The 18,162-nt window shown below is 43.7% G+C and overlaps 1 long non-coding RNA gene across 1 annotated transcript in view; it reads left to right on the top strand.

The window, feature by feature from the left end:
* The window catches only part of LOC309345584, a 40,869-nt gene extending 38,951 nt beyond the window's left edge, over positions 1-1,918 (top strand). The window contains exon 3 of the long non-coding RNA XR_014158313.1: positions 1,814-1,918. This is a non-coding gene — a long non-coding RNA (uncharacterized lncRNA). The remainder of the gene's footprint in view (positions 1-1,813) is intronic.
* Positions 1,919-18,162: the final 16,244 nt, after the last annotated feature.

The following is an 18,162-nucleotide window of genomic DNA, read 5'->3' as shown; positions in this document are numbered from 1 at the left end:
GCAAAGAGTGCTGCTCATTATAACTTTTCAGTCCCTGACACTATTTTTGCAGCAGAGGAATATTATATAAGCAGTCTTTGCATCACCTTTCCTCTCAAAACACAGAGCAGTTTCCAGATGGTAGTCATGAGATGCAGCCAGGCATGTCACGTTACGAATCGGCAGAGGCAACTTTCAGGTACTCCAGAGCCTGAGTAGACAGAGAGACATTTTTCTCTCTCCTTTCCTAACAATACAACCTGAGGACATCTACTGAAATTGATGGGCAGGAGATTCAAGACAGACTCTTCTTTTCTTTTCTTTTTCTGAAGCACACTTAACCCATGGAATTCTCTGCCACGCAGATGCTAACAAGCAGTTTTGAATTCCACACAAAAGGATTTCACAATAGGCATCCAGAAAATATTTTCAGAAAATGTGAGGTATTTGACAATGGGACAAGCTGCCTTGGAAGGAGGCAAACTCAGTGTTGGAAATGTAGAGACTGAAGGTACATTCTTTCACCTTTGGTGGGCGTGCCCAAGGATTAAGGCTTTCTGGGAGATGATCTATAATGAAATGAAAAAGGTATTTAAATATACTTTCCTGAAGAAACCAGAGGCCTTTCTCCTGGGCATGGTCGTCCAACTGGTGCCAAAGAAGGATAGAACTTTCTTTATGTACACTACAGCAGCAGCAAGAATACTCATCGCAAAGCATTGGAAGACACAAGACCTACCCACCTTGGAAGAATGGCAGATGCAAGTAATAGACTATATGGAACTGGCAGAAATGACCGGCAGAATCCGAGACCAGGGAGAAGAGTTGGTGGAAGAAGATTGGAAGAAATTTAAGATCTATTTACAGAAACATTGTAAAATTTTTGAATGTTGATGACGTTGAAATGAATTGAAGTGGTTCTAGTAACAAGGTAAAATAAGAATATGCAAGAATGGATTGATATTAGACGAAAATTTGAAGTTAAAATATGTGAGGATAAATAATTAAGGATAAATTAAGAGGTATGAATTTGCTGAACCATTTTTTCTAAATGGAATACAAAAAAGGGAGGTGTGAGGAAGTCAGGAAAATAAGTTAACGAATGGTGAGAAATTAAAAAGAGGGACTTTTTATTTTTATTTTTTATTTTTATTTTTCTCTTTATGTTAAATTTAAATTTTTGTATTTTTGTATTTTTGTGTTTTTGTATTTCTCTTGTGTTTTTTGTTTATTGTCTTGCAACTTTCTTTTTGTTAAAAACTTAATAAAATATCATTTAAAAAAAAAGGAAGGAGGCAAACTCTCCTTTGCTAGAAATCTTTGAGCATCATCTATGCCACCTATGCAGAAGTGAATTTATCAGTTTGGCAGGGTTTGGGATTAATTACCTTTGAGATGGTGACAGCAGCTACGAAATTAAACGACACCTGCTTCTTGGGAGAAAAGCAATGACAAACCTAGACAGCATCTTAAAAAGTAGAGACATCACCTTGCCAACAAAGGTCCATATAGTAAAAGCTATGGTTTTCCCAGTAGTGATGTATGGAAGTGAGAGCTGGATCATAAAGAAAGCTGATGGCCAAAGAATTGATGCTTTTGAATTCTGGTGCTGGAGGAGACTCTTGAGAGTCCCGTTGACTGCAAGAAGATCAAATCTATCCATTCTGAAGGAAATCAGCCCTGAGTGCTAACTGGAAGGACAGATCCTGAAGCTGAGGCTCCAATACTTTGGCCACCTCATGAGAAGAGAAGACTCCCTGGAAAAGACCCTGATGTTGGGAAAGATGGAGGGCACAAGGAGAAGGGGATGACAGAGGATGAGATGGTTGGACAGTGTTCTCGAAGCTACCAGCATGAGTCTGACCAAACTGCGGGAGGCAGTAGAAGACAGAAGTGCCGGGTGTGCTCTGGTCCAAGGAGTCACGAAGAGTCGGACACGACTAAATGACTAAAGAACACCTTTGAGATGCAGGAAGATTCAGGCCAGATAAGAGAGTCCTTTCTTCACACAGAACACATTTCAGCTTAACATTCCCCTTCTTTTTATTTAAAAAGGAAAATAGTAGGAGTGTGCACATGCCCATAGATTTGTCTTATATGTGTATCTGTTGTTGTTTTTAATGGCGTGTTCTGAGTCACCCAGTGCTCTCTCTTTGTGTCAATCTATTTTTTGTGTGTGTTGCAAGCGGCTCTGCTTAAAATAAAGCTCTGCGTTTCACATTCACTATCAGATTATCTAAAAAGAGCTATAACTTTTTTTCCACCTTTGGACAAAGTGGATGAAATTTGCAGGTGTAAGAGCCACTCCAGTGTGGATTACGCCTGTCAGATTGCAGACATAAGAGATCCAGGGGCTTTTTGTGAGGAAAGCAAAAGTACAGTGGTACCTCGGGTTACATACGCTTCAGGTTACATACTGTCAGGGCTGCCTCTAGGTCCCAGCTCACAGAGGACCAACGCCAGGCTGATATTATGTACAAAAGTCTTTATTGAAGTATAATTTCCATTTTAAAGCCAGAGCGTGCAACCCTACGTCTAGACTCTAGATCGGCGAAGTCCCCTCTGAGTCACTGCCCCTTCCGCACCAGTTTAATATCCTAGCCCGGCTCCACCTCCTGTGCTGTTCCTTCCTCCTCTGGGTCCTTCTGCCCCCTGGGGTTTCCTCCCTCCTGGACTCTTCTGACGCTGACCCCCCTGAGTCTTGCCCTTCCTTCCGGCGGGCTTTAGGACCTGGCTCCCTATCCGGGCTACCTGCTGTGCCGCTCGCCTGTACATTTGAACTTGGCGCGCGCGCCCAGCCGGTAACTTTCCTCTTGACCGTTTCCCTGCTCTCCGATGGAGGCGTGGTCAGTCCTGACTCATCTCCTCTCGCTGGTGGTGAGAAGACTGGTCCCGATGCCTGGGACTACTCCCCCCCACTACGCTCTGGTGGGGACGCTGGTCCTGATTTCCAACTGCTGCTCAGGGAGTCCCCGCTGGCCCCTTCCTTCTGGGGTTTCCCCCTTGGCACCCCCCTTGCCCTGGCCATCGGCGCTCCTCTCTGTGAATCTTCCGATTCGCTGGAGAGACTCGTGGAATCTCTCTGACCACTGTCACTGCCTACACCCCCCTCGTATTCCTCCTCCTCACTCTCCATTTGCTCCTTCTCCTGTGTCTCTGCTCCTGAACCCCTGACACATACGCTTCAGGTTACAGACTCCGCTAACCCAGAAATAGTGCTTCAGGTTAAGAACTTTGCTTCAGGATAAGAACAGAAATCGTGCTCCAGTGGCGCGGCGGCAGCGGGAGGCCCCATTAGCTAAAGTGGTGCTTCAGGTTAAGAACAGTTTCAGGTTAAGTACAGACCTCCGGAACAAATTAAGTACTTAACCCGAGGTACCACTGTATTCAGTTTCCTCTATCATCCATATTAGGCCCTTATTTTTATCAGGCTAACTGAGCATCCAAAATCTATATTAGCGTCTATTTTCAAGGGCAGGAGGGATTTCTCTCCTGCTCTTTCTTAGTTTCGGATAATTAAGAGTGGGACAAATTGTGTGTATTCTTCTACATGTTTATTTTTAAAAAAATAATATTTATTAACATTTTAAAGACTGCAAAAGAAAAACGAAAGAAAAACAAAGAATTAAACAAAACAAAACGATACAAAAACAAAAACACCACACAACACCAACCCACCAACTACATTTTTAAATACTTGACAACTTCACAGTGATCTTTTCTTACAGGCCTTTACAACATGAGGTTGTCCGGAACACTGCCTGACAAGTTCTGAAGAGCTTTAGCTTGCTCACTCTTTTTTGTTACAGCTGAGTAATGTGGAATTAAAAAACAACAACCCTAAGATTTTAATTTGTTTATTTTTTAAATCTTTTCTGCTACTGTTTTAACAAAAACTTCTGTGCTCTTCAGGCACCATTTTGCAAATCTCATTGACCTAGAGCAGGCATGTCCAACAGATAGATCGTGATCTACCGGTAGATCACTGGACATCTGCAGTAGATCACTGGTAGATCATTGGCTCCCCCCAAAGAAGCTGAACAACTGTGGCTCCCCTAAAAAAAGCTCAACATTTTACGGCCTCCCTGAAAAAAAGGGACAACTTGGACCCGAAACCCCCCAAAATGGGCCTTCCTCCTTCCTAAAAAAAGCTCAACAACCTGGTTAGGGTTAGGGTTAGGGTTAGGGTAGATCTGTGAGTAGATCGCAGACTCTTGGGAGTTGGCCACCCCTGACCTAGAGAAACATGCAGGAAATTATAGAGCTGTAAATTCAGAAAAGCAGAGAAACCTCAGAGTGACACAATGCTTTGTGGGAGCCCTAAAATGATCCAGAGGCATAGCTGTCAACCGTCCCTTATTTGGCGGGAAACTCCCTTATCCCAGTGCCGTGTCCTGCTGCTGTCCCAGATTGATGATGTCCCTTAAATTTCCCGGGTTTCATGCTCGCCCGGCTCGGGAGGCAAGCAGCAGCTCGGGGTCCTCCGACTCGAGAGAGCACATGCACATGAGCTGCCGCGTCTCCGTCTCTCCCTTTTCCCCCTCAGGGGGGCGTCGTGAGGAGATGGGTAGCAGCAGGTAGGCAGGCAGCCCCTCTCTTGCGAGACTTCCGCCGCATTGCCAGGGGAAGCCGGAGGCGGCAGCGGTGGCGGCGGCTGAGGAGGCGGCCTGAGGGAGGAGGAATGGGGAGGGACGCACAAGGGCAGCGCTTCAGCGGCCGTGGCGCCACCGCAACCGCCTCATGCCGGGCTCGTGGGCAGCGTGGTCGACAGTCTCTCTCCCTCCCTCTCGGGCAGAGAAGGGCCGATGGAACTCATAAACTAAGCAAAATCCCTTATTTTGGCTGCTGATCCCTTATTTTCGAGGCTGCTGGTCCCTTATTTTCAAATCTATAAGTTGACAGTTATGTCCAGAGGGAAGGGGGTTATTGACATTCCACTTTGCCTCTGAGGTGTGGGAAATACCCTTGAAACACCCCAATTTCCCTCAGCATTGCACTCTCTACAAAGACGAAGAAGAAGAAGAAGAGAAGAGTTTGGATTTGATATCCTGCCTTTCACTCCCTTTTAAGGAGTCTCAAAGCGGCTAACATCCTCCTTTCCCTTCCTCCCCCACAACAAACACTCTGTGAGGTGAGTGGGGCTGAGAGACTTCACAGAAGTGTGACTGGCCCAAGGTCACCCAGCAGCTGCATGTGGAGGAGCGGAGACGCGAACCCGGTTCCCCAGGATTACGAGACTACCGCTCTTAACCACTACACCACACTGGCTCTAGACCTAAGAAATGAGATCATCACCCCACTCGTACTAAACATCCCAGGGTGGCAACCACTGCCACAATGTCCTTTCTTCTATCAGATCAAAATGAGCAGATAACAGCAAAGGTTGCTGGGTTAATAGCTGGGGCAATCAGAATAAGGGCCACTAACTGACTGCTGATTCAGGACTTTAAATTGTGCTCCTATATCAAATTTCCCTTTCTGCGTATACTGTAATGTTTTATTGTTGCTATGGCCATTGGCTAATGCGAATCAAGTTTTATCTATCTATCTATCTATCTATCTATCTATCTATCTATCTATCCATCTATGTATCTATCCCTCAGCATTTGGTCCTCAGAGCTGATGAACACTGTAAAAAAAGGTGTTGCCATAGCTAGGACACATGAAGAATACATCATTGCACACAAGAATTAAACGAAGATGATGGTGTTCAAGTGTGCGGGGGGGGGGGGGGAGAGTAAGGACTTCTAACCTCCTATGTTGTATTCTGCAAAGAGAGGTACATCACACTCTAGTCAAACCCACCAGAACCTCTTTTCGCTGAATTTGCAAAAATTCACAGCATTCAGTGTTTAATCAGCTCGCATTTTCCTAGTGCTGTCGGCCTGTGTCAGAATTTGCTGATCTCTGGAGTTTCTAAGGACCTTTTCATATTCAATGAAATTCCTATCTGGAAGAGCATGATGAGCACAGCAGCTGTCCTAAATAAAGGAGCAATCTTCCCAGGAGACATCAACGTGGCTTTGGGTAGCGCTTCCTACCAGACTGAATTTTTTCAGTTTATGGGAGAGTTGAGGACGTTGAACAGTTTGCAACTGATTTGCAGGATACATCGGGCAAGATTCTTGTAGCACAGGGGCACGGTGCAGATTTGCATAACATTTGCATATGCAAATTTTCTATTTAGAGAAGCACAATCTGCTGTTGGGGTTTATTGTGAGATACGGGGAACACTGTGCTCACAGACTTGTAGTGTAGTGGAAGATTTTGCCATGCCCTGTCTAGCTCTGTGTGTGTGTGTGTGTGTGTGTGTGTGTGTGTGTGTGTGTTCCCCCCCATCACAGAACAACAAAACAGTATTAAAACCAAACCCCACACTCCCATCCTTTCTGAGGTTGAATTACATCAGAACTTGCATCCCGTAAATTGTTGCATTTCCAGTTGTGCGGCAGTTAATTATCACACCAATCCATTGAACATGTGTACAGTAGCCAGTATCTTCTTGTTTGTGCAATACGATTTTAGATATTCTTTAAATATTTTCCATTCTCCGTATATTTTCTGGTTTGACTCTCCTCTGATTCTTCCTGTTAATTTTGCTAATTGCAGGTATTCTATCATAAGTGTCTGCTAAACTGTAATTGTTGGTAAGATTTCATTTTTCCAGTTTCTTGCCACTATTATTTTATTTGTAAATAAAAAGTGTATAAGATACCATACTGGATTATATGTATATATACAAAAAGAAACAACATAAATCTGTGCAAGAAACGTAAGACAACATAAGCAGTATAATGAGAATTATTGGAAGTTTTACATTTTAATCTGTTATTTTATATTGTATTTTGCTCTTCTTTTTTCATTTCTCTCTCATTTCTTTCTATCTCATTGTCCTTTTGTATTTGTATGATTTGTATTTGTACGATTGTATATGTATGATCTCTGTTCTGTATTTATGTGTATATGTTTTTGTGCAAAACTAATAAAGAGTTTTTTTTCAGATGATCTTTATCAAATTTTTAGTTACATGCTGTACATACACATACATTATATTTCACATTTGTTCTTGCTCTCCCGAGCTGACTTCCCTCCTTCCTTCTTCTGGCTTTTTTATGTCCTCTTTGACTTATATTAGGACTATTATTGAACAATATTTGTAAATGAATATAGACAGACAACAAGAACTTGTATATATAGAAAGATTTATTTGTTTACGGACATTTAATGGAAAAAATGAAGAAGAACAATCTTATTGAAAATGGACAAAGACAATGCGAAAAACTAATAAAGATTTAAAAGAAAAAAGGAAAAGGAAAATGTGTACAGTTGCACCTCGGCTTACGTAACCCTCTGGTTACGTAAACTTCACGTTATGAAAGTGGCAAACCCAGAAGTATCAGATCGGGTTTCGCCGCGTGCGGATGTGCAGATCCTCGGGTTGTGGAAATCTCCGCATCGGGCCAGACCTTCGGAACAGATCCCCTTTGCAACCGGAGGTACCACTGTATTTTGTTTCATCCCCCATGATATTTCTAGGTTAATTGTTCTACTGTCGCTTATTGTCACACTTTTTGGGTAGCATGTAGTCGATATTGCACCCTCTAAGAACTTCTGGCTATTACTAGCCTGGCTGCTAAGAAAACCTGGCCAATAAAAAAACCAAGGAGCAGTTGGAGGAGCTGAGTATGTTTAGCCTGGAAAGGAGGAGACTGAGAGGAGATATGAGAGCCGTTTTCCAGTATCTCAAGGGCTGCTACATGGAAGGTGGAGCAAGCTTGTTTTCTCCTGCTTTGGAGGGTAGGACTCGAACCCATGGCTTCAAGTTACAAGAAAGGAGATTCCAACTAAACATCAGGAAGAACTTCCGCCACAGAAGTGGCCACAGGAAGAGCTTCCGCCACAGAATCCAAACAGATGTGACCAGAAAACACCATCGCTTACAACAAAATCTAAACCATGTTGAAAGGAGAGCCATAGATAATCTCTGAAACAACCCAGACATTATAATTAAAGAAGCGGACAAAGGTGGAGCTGTCGTCATCATGAACAAAACTGGCTACGTTCAGGAGGCTCACAGACAACTTTCCAATACCGCCTTTTACATAAAATTGGACTCAGACCCCACACAAGAATACAAAAAAGAACTGAACAAGATTGTTAAGGAGCTACCCCCACACATCCAAGAACAGATCCTCACAAACACACCAACAGAACCTCGACCAGGAACTTTCTATCTTCTACCTAAAATACACAAACCAGGAAATCCAGGACGCCCCATCATTTCAGGTATTGGCACTATTACAGTGGGTGTCTCCGGTTATATGGACTCTGTTCTGAAACCATATGCCATCAGTGCTCCCAGCTATGTACGTGACACCACAGATTTTCTGAGGAAAATACAATCTTTAAATAATCTTCCTAACAATACTATACTAGCTACTATGGATGTGGAATCTCTGTATACCAACATCCCACACAACGATGGTTTACAAGCTATAAGGAACACCATTTCAGATAAAACCACAGCGGACTTTGCTACCAAACTCTGCCAATTTGTCCTTACCCAAAACAACTTCAAATTCGGTGATGACCTGTTCCTTCAGATCAGCAGCACAGCAATGGGCACCCGCATGGCCCCACAGTATGCCAACATCTTCATGGCAGATTTAGAACAACGTTTCCTAAACTCCTACCCACTCAAACCTCTCTTGTACCTGCGATACATTGATGATATTTTTATCATCTGGACACATGGTCAACAGACCCTGGACACCTTCCACCAGAAATTCAATGATTTTCACCCCACCATCAACCTAACAATGAATCAATCTATGCAAGAAATACATTTTTTGGACACTACTATAAAAATACAGGATGGGCGCATAGACACCACCTTATGCTGTAAACCAACGGACCGACAAACATATCTACATGCCTCTAGGTACCATCCCAAACATACCAAACAGTCCATTGTATATAGCCAGGCACTACGTTACAGCTGCATCTGTTCCAATTCTACAGACAGAGACTCTCATCTAAGAGATCTACAGCAAACCGTTTTAGAACTAAAATACCCAGCAGATGAAGTTAGACAACAGATCAACAGAGCCAGACTGATACCCAGAGAGAACTTGCTGCAAGACAGACCCAAAAAAGAAAATAACAGAACACCTCTAGTCATCACATACAGCTCCCAAGTTAAAACAGTACAACGCATCATCAGAGATCTACAACCTCTCCTGGACAATGACAGTTCTCTTTCTCAAGCTCTGGGAGGAAGACCTTTCATTGCCTACAGACAGCCACCCAATCTTAAACAACTCCTAACCCACAATAATACTACTACCAGACTTAACACGGACACTGGCACCAGAGCCTGCAATAAACCCAGATGCCAACTTTGCTGCCACATACCACATACCGGACAACATCATTACTGGCCCCAACAACATCACAAATACCATCTCGGGATTATTTAATTGCTCGTCGTCTAACATTGTGTATGCCATCAAATGCCAACAGTGTCCTTCAGCTCTCTATATTGGACAAAGAGGCCAAACCTTACGCCAAAGGATAAACGGACATAAATCTGACATCAGGAATCACAAGACAGAGAAACCAGTAGGAGAACACTTCAATCTCCCAGGACATTCCATACAAGATCTCAAAGTAGCTGTTCTATTACAAAGGAATTTCAGAAATAGACTGGAAAGAGAAGCTGCTGAATTGCAACTTATTACCAAACTTAAAACCATGGAGAGACCTGGTCTGAACAAAGACATGGGATTCTTATCTCATTATACATGACAAAGCCATTTTTCACCTTCTCACCCCTTGCTTTTTCCTGTTAGACCTATTGCAGTCGTTAAGAGTCGTCAACAGGCTCATCACAGCTATCTGCCTATCACCCATTCCCACCACCCTTCTGAGTAATACCCCTCCCCACCTTCTCACTATATAGTAGGGTCTGGTGACTTCTGTTTCAGTGTATCTGAAGAAGTGTGCATGCACACAAAAGCTCATACCTAGAACTAACTTAGTTGGTCTTTAAGGTGCTACTGGAAGGAATTTTTTTATTTTGTTTTGACTATGGCAGACCAACACGGCTACCTATCTGTAACTGAAACTTTTTGATGGTAAGAGCTGTTCAGCCGTGTAACGGTCTCCCTCAGGAGGTGGTGGACTCTCCTTCCTTGGAGGTTTTTAAGCAGAGGTTGGGTGGCCACCTGTCATGGATGCTTTAGCTGAGATTCCTGCATTGCAGGGGGTTGGACTAGATGACCCTTGGGGTCTCTTCCAGATCTATGATTCTATGATATTAAGATATTTAAAATGCAGGTGCATATTTTCCCCAGGTAAAGTTTATTTTTTAAAATAATTTTTATTGACTTTTACATTATTATTATTTTATCACAATTGCATCATAACAAATAATAACAAATTGAATTCCCCGCTTCCCACCCACCCCCATGACTTCCCTCACCTTCCCCTACTGGTTTTTTTTACATATAAACTTGTCCTGCTTAGTATACTTCAATATTATATCCTTAAATTGAATGTTGTTATATTCTTATCATTTTAACCTCATCTTTATAACTTCTATGTTTATATTATTAATTGTAAGTTTTTACTCAAACCCTGCTATTGTTGTTTAGTCGTTTAGTTGTGTCCGACTCTTCGTGACCCCATGGACCAGAGCACGCCAGGCACTCCTGTCTTCCACTGCCTCCACAGTTTGGTCAAACTCATTCTGGTAGCTTCGAGAACACTGTCCAACCATCTCGTCCTCTGTCGTCCCCTTCTCCTTGTGCCCTCCATCTTTCCTAGCATCAGGGTCTTTTCCAGGGAGTCTTCTCTTCTCATGAGGTGGCCAAAGTATTGGAGCCTCAGCTTCACGATCTGTCCTTCCAGTGAGCCCTCAGGGCTGATTTCCTTCAGAATGGATAGGTTTGATCTTCTTGCAGTCCATGGGACTCTCAAGAGTCTCATCCAGCACCAGAATTCAAATCATGGATCCTTCATAGATCACTGCCTTGTCATGGCGAAGTGGCTTGAATTACTCAGAGAAGCTATGAGCTATGCCTTGCAGGGCCACCCAAGAACGGCAGGTCATATTGGAGAGTTTTGACCAAACGTGATCCACCTGGAGCAGGAACCGGCAAGCCACTCCAGTATCCCTGCCAAGAAAACTCCAGGGACAAACCCTGCTAGTGGGTTCATTTCTTTACATTGATTCCACAGATACAGCATAAATGGTTCCCCAATCTTCTTTAAAATCTCTGTTGTCTTCGTCTCTGAGTCTTTCAGTTGGCTTCGCCATTTCAGCATATTCCATCAGTTTAAGTAAAGACAACTCTGGGCCTTTTACTATGTTTTGTCCTATTATCTCTCTGATTTCTTCAAATGCATCCTCCCAGAATGTAGGCCACCTTATCACAGGCCCACCACATGTGCTGATGGAAGCTAAGAACCTCAGGTGATCAGGCCAGAGACCTATTTAGTTCAGCATCCTGTTTTCACAAGTAGCAAATCAGATCCTTTTGAGGAATCCGCAAGCAGAATCTGAGCACAATAGCACTCTCCCCTCCTGGGGTATCCAGCTACTGGTATTCAGAGGCATTGCTGTGTTGGAATGTTCTAGAAGGAACTTGAAAATGGTCTTGAACAAGTTGCTAGGCAACGGAAAATTTCCCCAGCAATAGGTGTCCTTATAGGGCATGTGATCAACTAAGTCAGTGTAAATGAGTATGTGAATGAGTCAGCGTTAGGTCTCTGGCAGGATGGCTAAAAGAGAAAAAAGATTATGTTGCTTCATTTGTTTTTATTCATTTATCAGTGTAAAGTTTTGTAAATAATAAAGACTCTGAGAAACAGAACCAAACGGTGTTTATTCCTGTAGTGAGAATTTCACTAAGAAATAGCTGGATAGCTGCTACTGTAAAGAGGTAAAAAGATGCTGGAAAGCTTTTCTGTAAAAGGAACTCTACCTTATTTCTACGTGTGAAGCACCTCCCCCTAGTCAGGGTGCACCCCCTTTATATTTGCAGAATAGAATATCACCTGATCTCTTGTAAACCGAAAGTTATGGCAACTTCCTATGTCCTTACATGGGATTGCCCCCCCCCCTTTCCTTCCTGCACCAGCCTCTCCACACCATGAGCCTCCAGTGGCGTAGCGTGGGGGGTGCAGGGGGGGGGCGGCCGCACCGGGCGCAACATCTGGGGGTTAGGGTTGGGGGGCGCAAATCCACGGGTTGGGGGGCGCAAATTACTTGCCTTGCCCCGGGTGCTGACAACCCACGCTACGCCACCGTGAGCCTCAACACGTGTTCAAATGTAAAACATGTGATTTATATTAAATGGGGCTTTGTCTCCTGCATTACCCTCCTCATCTTCGATCTCCCCCCGTCTGGGGCCAGAATGAAACATCCATCTAGCCTTGTTCTTATCTTTCGCCCGCCTAAGCCTAGACATTCCAAATTTACACTGTAACATTTAAGCAAGGGAAAAAAGCCTTGTTCTTCTGGCTGGTGTTCTTCTGGCTGGTGAAAAACCTTTGGGAAAACCTCGCCTTAAACAGTTTTTGGGATCATATAGAGAACAATATTCTAATGCCCCCCCCCCTTCAGACACTGCATATTTGCAGGATATTGACTGTTGAAACCTACTACAATTCCTATTGGTTAAGAAATTGCAGTTTACAGGCTTCCTGATCCGCCTACATCATGTTTGCTCCTAAACATGTAAAAGAGGTACCCTCAACAACAACATGTATCCCATGTCCATTCAAATTAGCAGTTTTTACAATAGGGGTGTGTTTTATAATATTCGTGAAGCATTTGAGCATGCGTACTAGTGCTTAAACTATCATCTGCTATTTCTCCTTGTTATCTCAGGTCACCTCTAAGCTATAAATCTATCCCTCTTTCAAGGCTAACAATCTACAGTGCATGCTCAGTGCATTTGTGCATGCGCAGGTTGCGATTCGGAGCATCTGCACATGCGCAAAGCGCGATTTAGCGCTTCTGCACATGCACGACCGCAGGAACCCGGAAGTAACCCGTTCTGGTACTTCCGGGTTTCGGCAGTCCGCAACCCGGAAAAAACTTAACCTGAAGCATCTGTAACCCAAGTATGACTGCACTTCTAACACATTCTTTACTTAATTGTAACATTAGCCAGGAAATGAGCCCCTTAGGGAGTCAAGCTTGTGAGTCCAACATTTGCTTTGTCTCAGCAACTCAGGATGTAAGACATTTGCAACTCAGGTTGTAAAACATGCTGATAAACAGTTCTGCAAAGGGGCCCTCATTACGGCTCCTTTGAACCTCTTTAATCACAGAATCGGTCTTAAGGCAGGCATGCTCATCCTCACCATACCTTCCCAAAGAATAAAACTCATTTTCATTCATTTATCCCACAAAAGGCTTTTTGCCTCCATCTCAGTGTTCTTTGATAGTTACTGGCTATGCCTAATAAGGGATGCAGGTGGTGCTGTGGGTTAAACCACAGAGCCTAGGGCTTGCCGATCAGAAGGTCGGCGGTTCGAATCCCCGTGACGGGGTGAGCTCCCGTTGCTCTGTCCCTGCTCCTGCCAGCCTAGCAGTTTGAAAGCATGAAGTGCAAGTAAATAGGTACCGCTCCAGCGGGAAGGTAAATGGCATTTCTGTGCACTGCTCTGGTTCACCAGAGGCAGCTTAGTCATGCTGGCCACATGACCTGGAAGCTGTATGCCGGCTCCCTCGGCTAATAAAGCGAGATGAGCGCCGCAACCCCAGAGTCGTCCACGACTGAACCTAACAGTCAGAGTTCCCTTTACCCTTTACCTTATGCCTAATATTTCTGTTCATGGAATATTTCTTTGACTCCTATTATTTGTGACTTTATGCACCTTTAACATGTTTGCTGTTTATGAATTGTGAAACAATATAATGTTATAAATTTATTGTCAGTACATTATTAGCTGCGTGTTGCTTGTGGATGTTTAGAATTTTTTTGGCCAAGGCTGACACCAGTTTAAAGGGGAACTTGCCACACAAGGCAGTCCAATCTGCCTCTTCAGCAGAAAATTTACCAGTCTGTGTTTGTTTCAAAACACAGGCATCCATTCAAATAGCAAGCTCAGCAAGGCCTGGAGTGATCCTGCCACAGAGACGTCAGCTGTGTCCAGCTAACACTACCTCGGGCTTCTTGGACCTCTGGCCCCGGCTCCTTTTTAAAATTTTGTTTTAGAAAATGTCTGGAGCGTTTTTCAAACCGTGCGTGCAAAACCCTGCAGTTTTCAGAGCTAATCCACCCAATGTAAAGTTGGGGACATCTGTTCTGGGCATTGAACCTGCTGGGGGCATCTTGTGGCTCGTTGGCCAAAGTCAAGCCGGAGCTGAGCATTGCTTCCAGCAAGCCAATGTGCCAGTTTGAGAGAAGGGGGGGAGGAAGCAAGTATGAAAGAGAACTCGGCATCCTGTGTTGAACTTCTGCCTGTCCAGTACGTTTCCCTGTGCATAAAGCACAGCTTTTCCCTGTGTGCAATCATCAGGGAAATCTTCACCTAAGGCAGAGTAGCAGAGTAGCAGCGGTTGCCTTCGTGTGGAAGGAGAAGGAAAAGAGAGTCCAGAACACTGTACTTCTATTCTACAGCGTTTTATTTACAAGCAAAGCAGCAAACTCCGTCAGAGCTAGAGCACATTGTGTCTTTCTCCTCTCACTCCCGGAGGAGTGCATTTCCATTGGACAACTGCAAATAAGATGTGTGTGACTGCCACACTGAAAACATCTTTTAGTGGAGGCGAAAGCTTTTACAGTGTTCTCAGTGCTGCCTGCCGCCACCCCCACTCCTTCTAGGGGTACAGCCTGCGTTCTCTCTCACAGCCCCCCGCCTCCTGGCTTCTTCATCAATCAATCTCCCGCTTATATAATCAATAGTCAGAATCATAGAATCATAGATTGGTTTCTAGTTACTTAGGGTCCCAGAGATTTGGCTGGAATAGTATCTGGGAACGCTGGCACTGTGCGTTGCATTTTGCTGTTTCAGCTGTCAGGATGGTCCAGTGATCTCAGGCGCTGTGTTCAGAGTGCAGTCTCTCCTGGAAGCATGGGTTTGAATCCCACTTCTGACAATAAATTTTTACCTGGACCACTGGATAGCTCAGTTGGTTAGAGCGTGGTGCTGATAACACCAAGGTTGCAGGTTCGATCCCCAAATGGGACAGCTGCATATTCCTGCATCCTTGGGATCCCTTCTTCCAACTTTACATGATTCTATGCCTGTTACAAACTGAATGGTTGCTGGACTGCTTGGCAGAATGAAGCTCTTCCTTGACTCTTTGCAAACACATTTGTTGTAACTCTTGTTTCAAAGTGCACCATTTAAGATTTGGCCTTGATTATTGGAGCATAAATGTATGAACCTACCAGTTAATCTATCAATCTCTCTGCACTTCATATAGTTTCATCTTTGGAAGTAATGAAAGGTCACTTTGTGGTTCCTTATTAAACGTGTCTTATTAACACAAACCCCTCCCCAAAAGCAGGCGTTTTGTATTTTAAAACCTGTCTTGCAGGTGCCCTTCCTTTCCCTCTAACCGATTTTAACAAAACAAACTCAAAATGTCACTTTAGACTATCAAGACGGAGACAATTACTTGGTGTTCTAAGGAAGGATTGATTTATTGCTGTCACGGAATATATGTGTGGGGTTTTTTTTTTTTTTGTTATACTTTATTTTGATGGAATTTGATGAATTGGACTTAAAATGTCAATCCACAACAAAAAAAAGCATGATAAAATATAGTAAGTAAGGAGTGCCTCTTCCCCACATCAAGTTGCTGAAGCCAATGGAAAAGGACTCGCTTAGGATGAGTGAAAAGCAATCAATGAAACAAGCAAGACATTGGCAACGTCATCTCCCAAATGTTTCAATCACAAAACTTTCCACAAGGTGTCTGTTGGATGTCTTCCAATGATGTGCAGGGAAGGGTATGGGCAGATTCTGCAGGGGACGGAGATACCAGTGCTTTCCACAGTCCCCATTCTGCCAATCCATCACTGAGGCCAGCAGGGATAGCAGAGAAGTCCGATGGGAACAGAAACGGGAGGGGGGAATTGCAGAGCTTTGCTGATTTGACTCATGTCCAGAACGGAAATCAATCCAACTAATAACAGTCAAGTGTCCCCTGCTGTTGTTTTCAGCCTACAAAGGATGCATAATTGATTGCATTCCCTCATCCATTTCCATTGTGTTTCCTTTGCGTTGAAACAAACGGAGCTGAATTCAACACAATGGCAATGTAATTTACCTAATTGCATAAATTGCATAAGTTCGTAAGCTATGTCATCTTGCCACAGTGGACAGAGAGGTGAATAATGTAATTTTGGGTGGAAGTCGAACTGCAGTAGAATGGAAACGTCGCTGCATGTGACAAATAGAGGACGGACTGGAAAAGAGTTCTTTCTTACATTCCCATAGGCCTGTGTCTCTGGCAGAGCAATATTTTATTCTGCCTAATGTGAGGCACCAAGAATCAAACCAGCCACCCGAATCTCCATCATTCTGCCCTGGGTTCTCATTTCTTAGAATGCGATGATGTTGCCAGCCAGCTCTTTCTATCGATGTATGTAAAATATAGATATTAATGTGGCAGGGAAGATGTACGACACTACGACAGGCTACAGTTTAAAAGCCCACAAAACACACTTATGCGCTGTGTCTCTACAAGCCATAGATATATTGCAAAACAAATGAAAATGACTATTTCCAGACCAGACAGGGGTGGGCAAAATGAAGGAAATTTTGCTCAGGGAAATGTGAGTTTACAATTCAAAGGAAGGAACAACAAAGCAGTAAATCATCTACCTTGCTAAAGCCACACAAAAGAAATAAATATTGTCGGAACAGTTCCACAGCTTGCTAGCCAAGGCTTTCCCCTAAAGGAGTACAAGAAAGTAACGTCAGCCAGACACAGTAAATCTGAAGAATGCAACACAGTGTGAACTGAGGGAGAATAATGAAACAGAAACTGATCCCAGGCAATATGGTAAACAGGCAGTCAGGGACTGCAGGGCAGGGATTTGGTTTGTTTTGGATTGTTAATGTGCACCTGACCTAACTCACAGAACTGAAGCACAGCTATCGGTTGAAATTCACACTTCTTTGAATATCTCTGTGCAGTTCTGCAACCCAAGAACATGTCCATGCACATTTGATTGTTCGGAGAAACCATAGGAGCCAACTCCTAGGGACCAAGATCCCTTCGCCCCTCACCACCACCACCCCCCAAAAAAATCTGAGGAGGCCAACCCCCCCCCCCCATTGATGGGCATTTGGGCATTGCCATTCAAATGGTGTTTGTGTGCTGCATCTCAAGATCGATTGTGTAGAATGGGGCTTCCCTGGCCCCCTCCCCAGTATTTTATTGGGAGAAACTCTGCATAAATATCCATATATTACTGAAAGTCATATTCAGATATACAGGATATTGTGAGAAACTGCCTGCACAGATATTTATGTTCAGCAAAATTGCATGCAAAACTATGTATATTAGGGTAAATCCATACTTCAATGCAGGTAGAATTTCAAGAGGACTGACACTGATTCTTGCAAACTGATGTGAAGATTTGGAGATCCGCACCAAACATGGGGGAAATGAGAAATTAAAGGCAGATCCACAACATTTAAAGCACAAAGAATCCTGGAATCATCCACACACAGCACGCTTAAGAAACCAGAGTTCCCAGGATTCCTTGGGGGAGTCATGTGATTTAAATGTATTGTTGTTGTTGTTGTTTCCAGGGAGTCCTCTCTTCTCATGAGGTGGCCAAAGTATTGGAGCCTCAGCTTCAGGATCTGTCCTTCCAGTGAGCACTCAGGACAGATTTCCTTAAGAATGGAGAGGTTTGATCTTCTTGCAGTCCATGGGACTCTCAAGAGTCTCCTCCAGCACCATAATTCCAAAGCATCAATTCTTCGGCGATCAGCCTTCTTTATGGTCCAGCTCTCACTTCCATACATCACTACTGGGAAAACCATAGCTTTAACTATACGGACCTTTGTTGGCAAGGTGACGTCTCTGCTTTTAAATGTGTGGTGTGGTGCTAATTGACCAGCTAAGCATGCTTAGGATTGCAGCCCTGTTTTAAATTCTAGTCTGTGTTGCCATTCTTATGTGTAGATGAAATGTATTTTTCA

The sequence above is a fragment of the Podarcis erhardii genome (genome assembly GCF_964252035.2).
Source record: "Podarcis erhardii genome assembly, chromosome: 1".
Lineage (NCBI taxonomy): Eukaryota > Metazoa > Chordata > Lepidosauria > Squamata > Lacertidae > Podarcis > Podarcis erhardii.
Note: the sequence above shows the minus strand (reverse complement) of the source record. Positions and strands in the feature narration are given on the sequence as shown.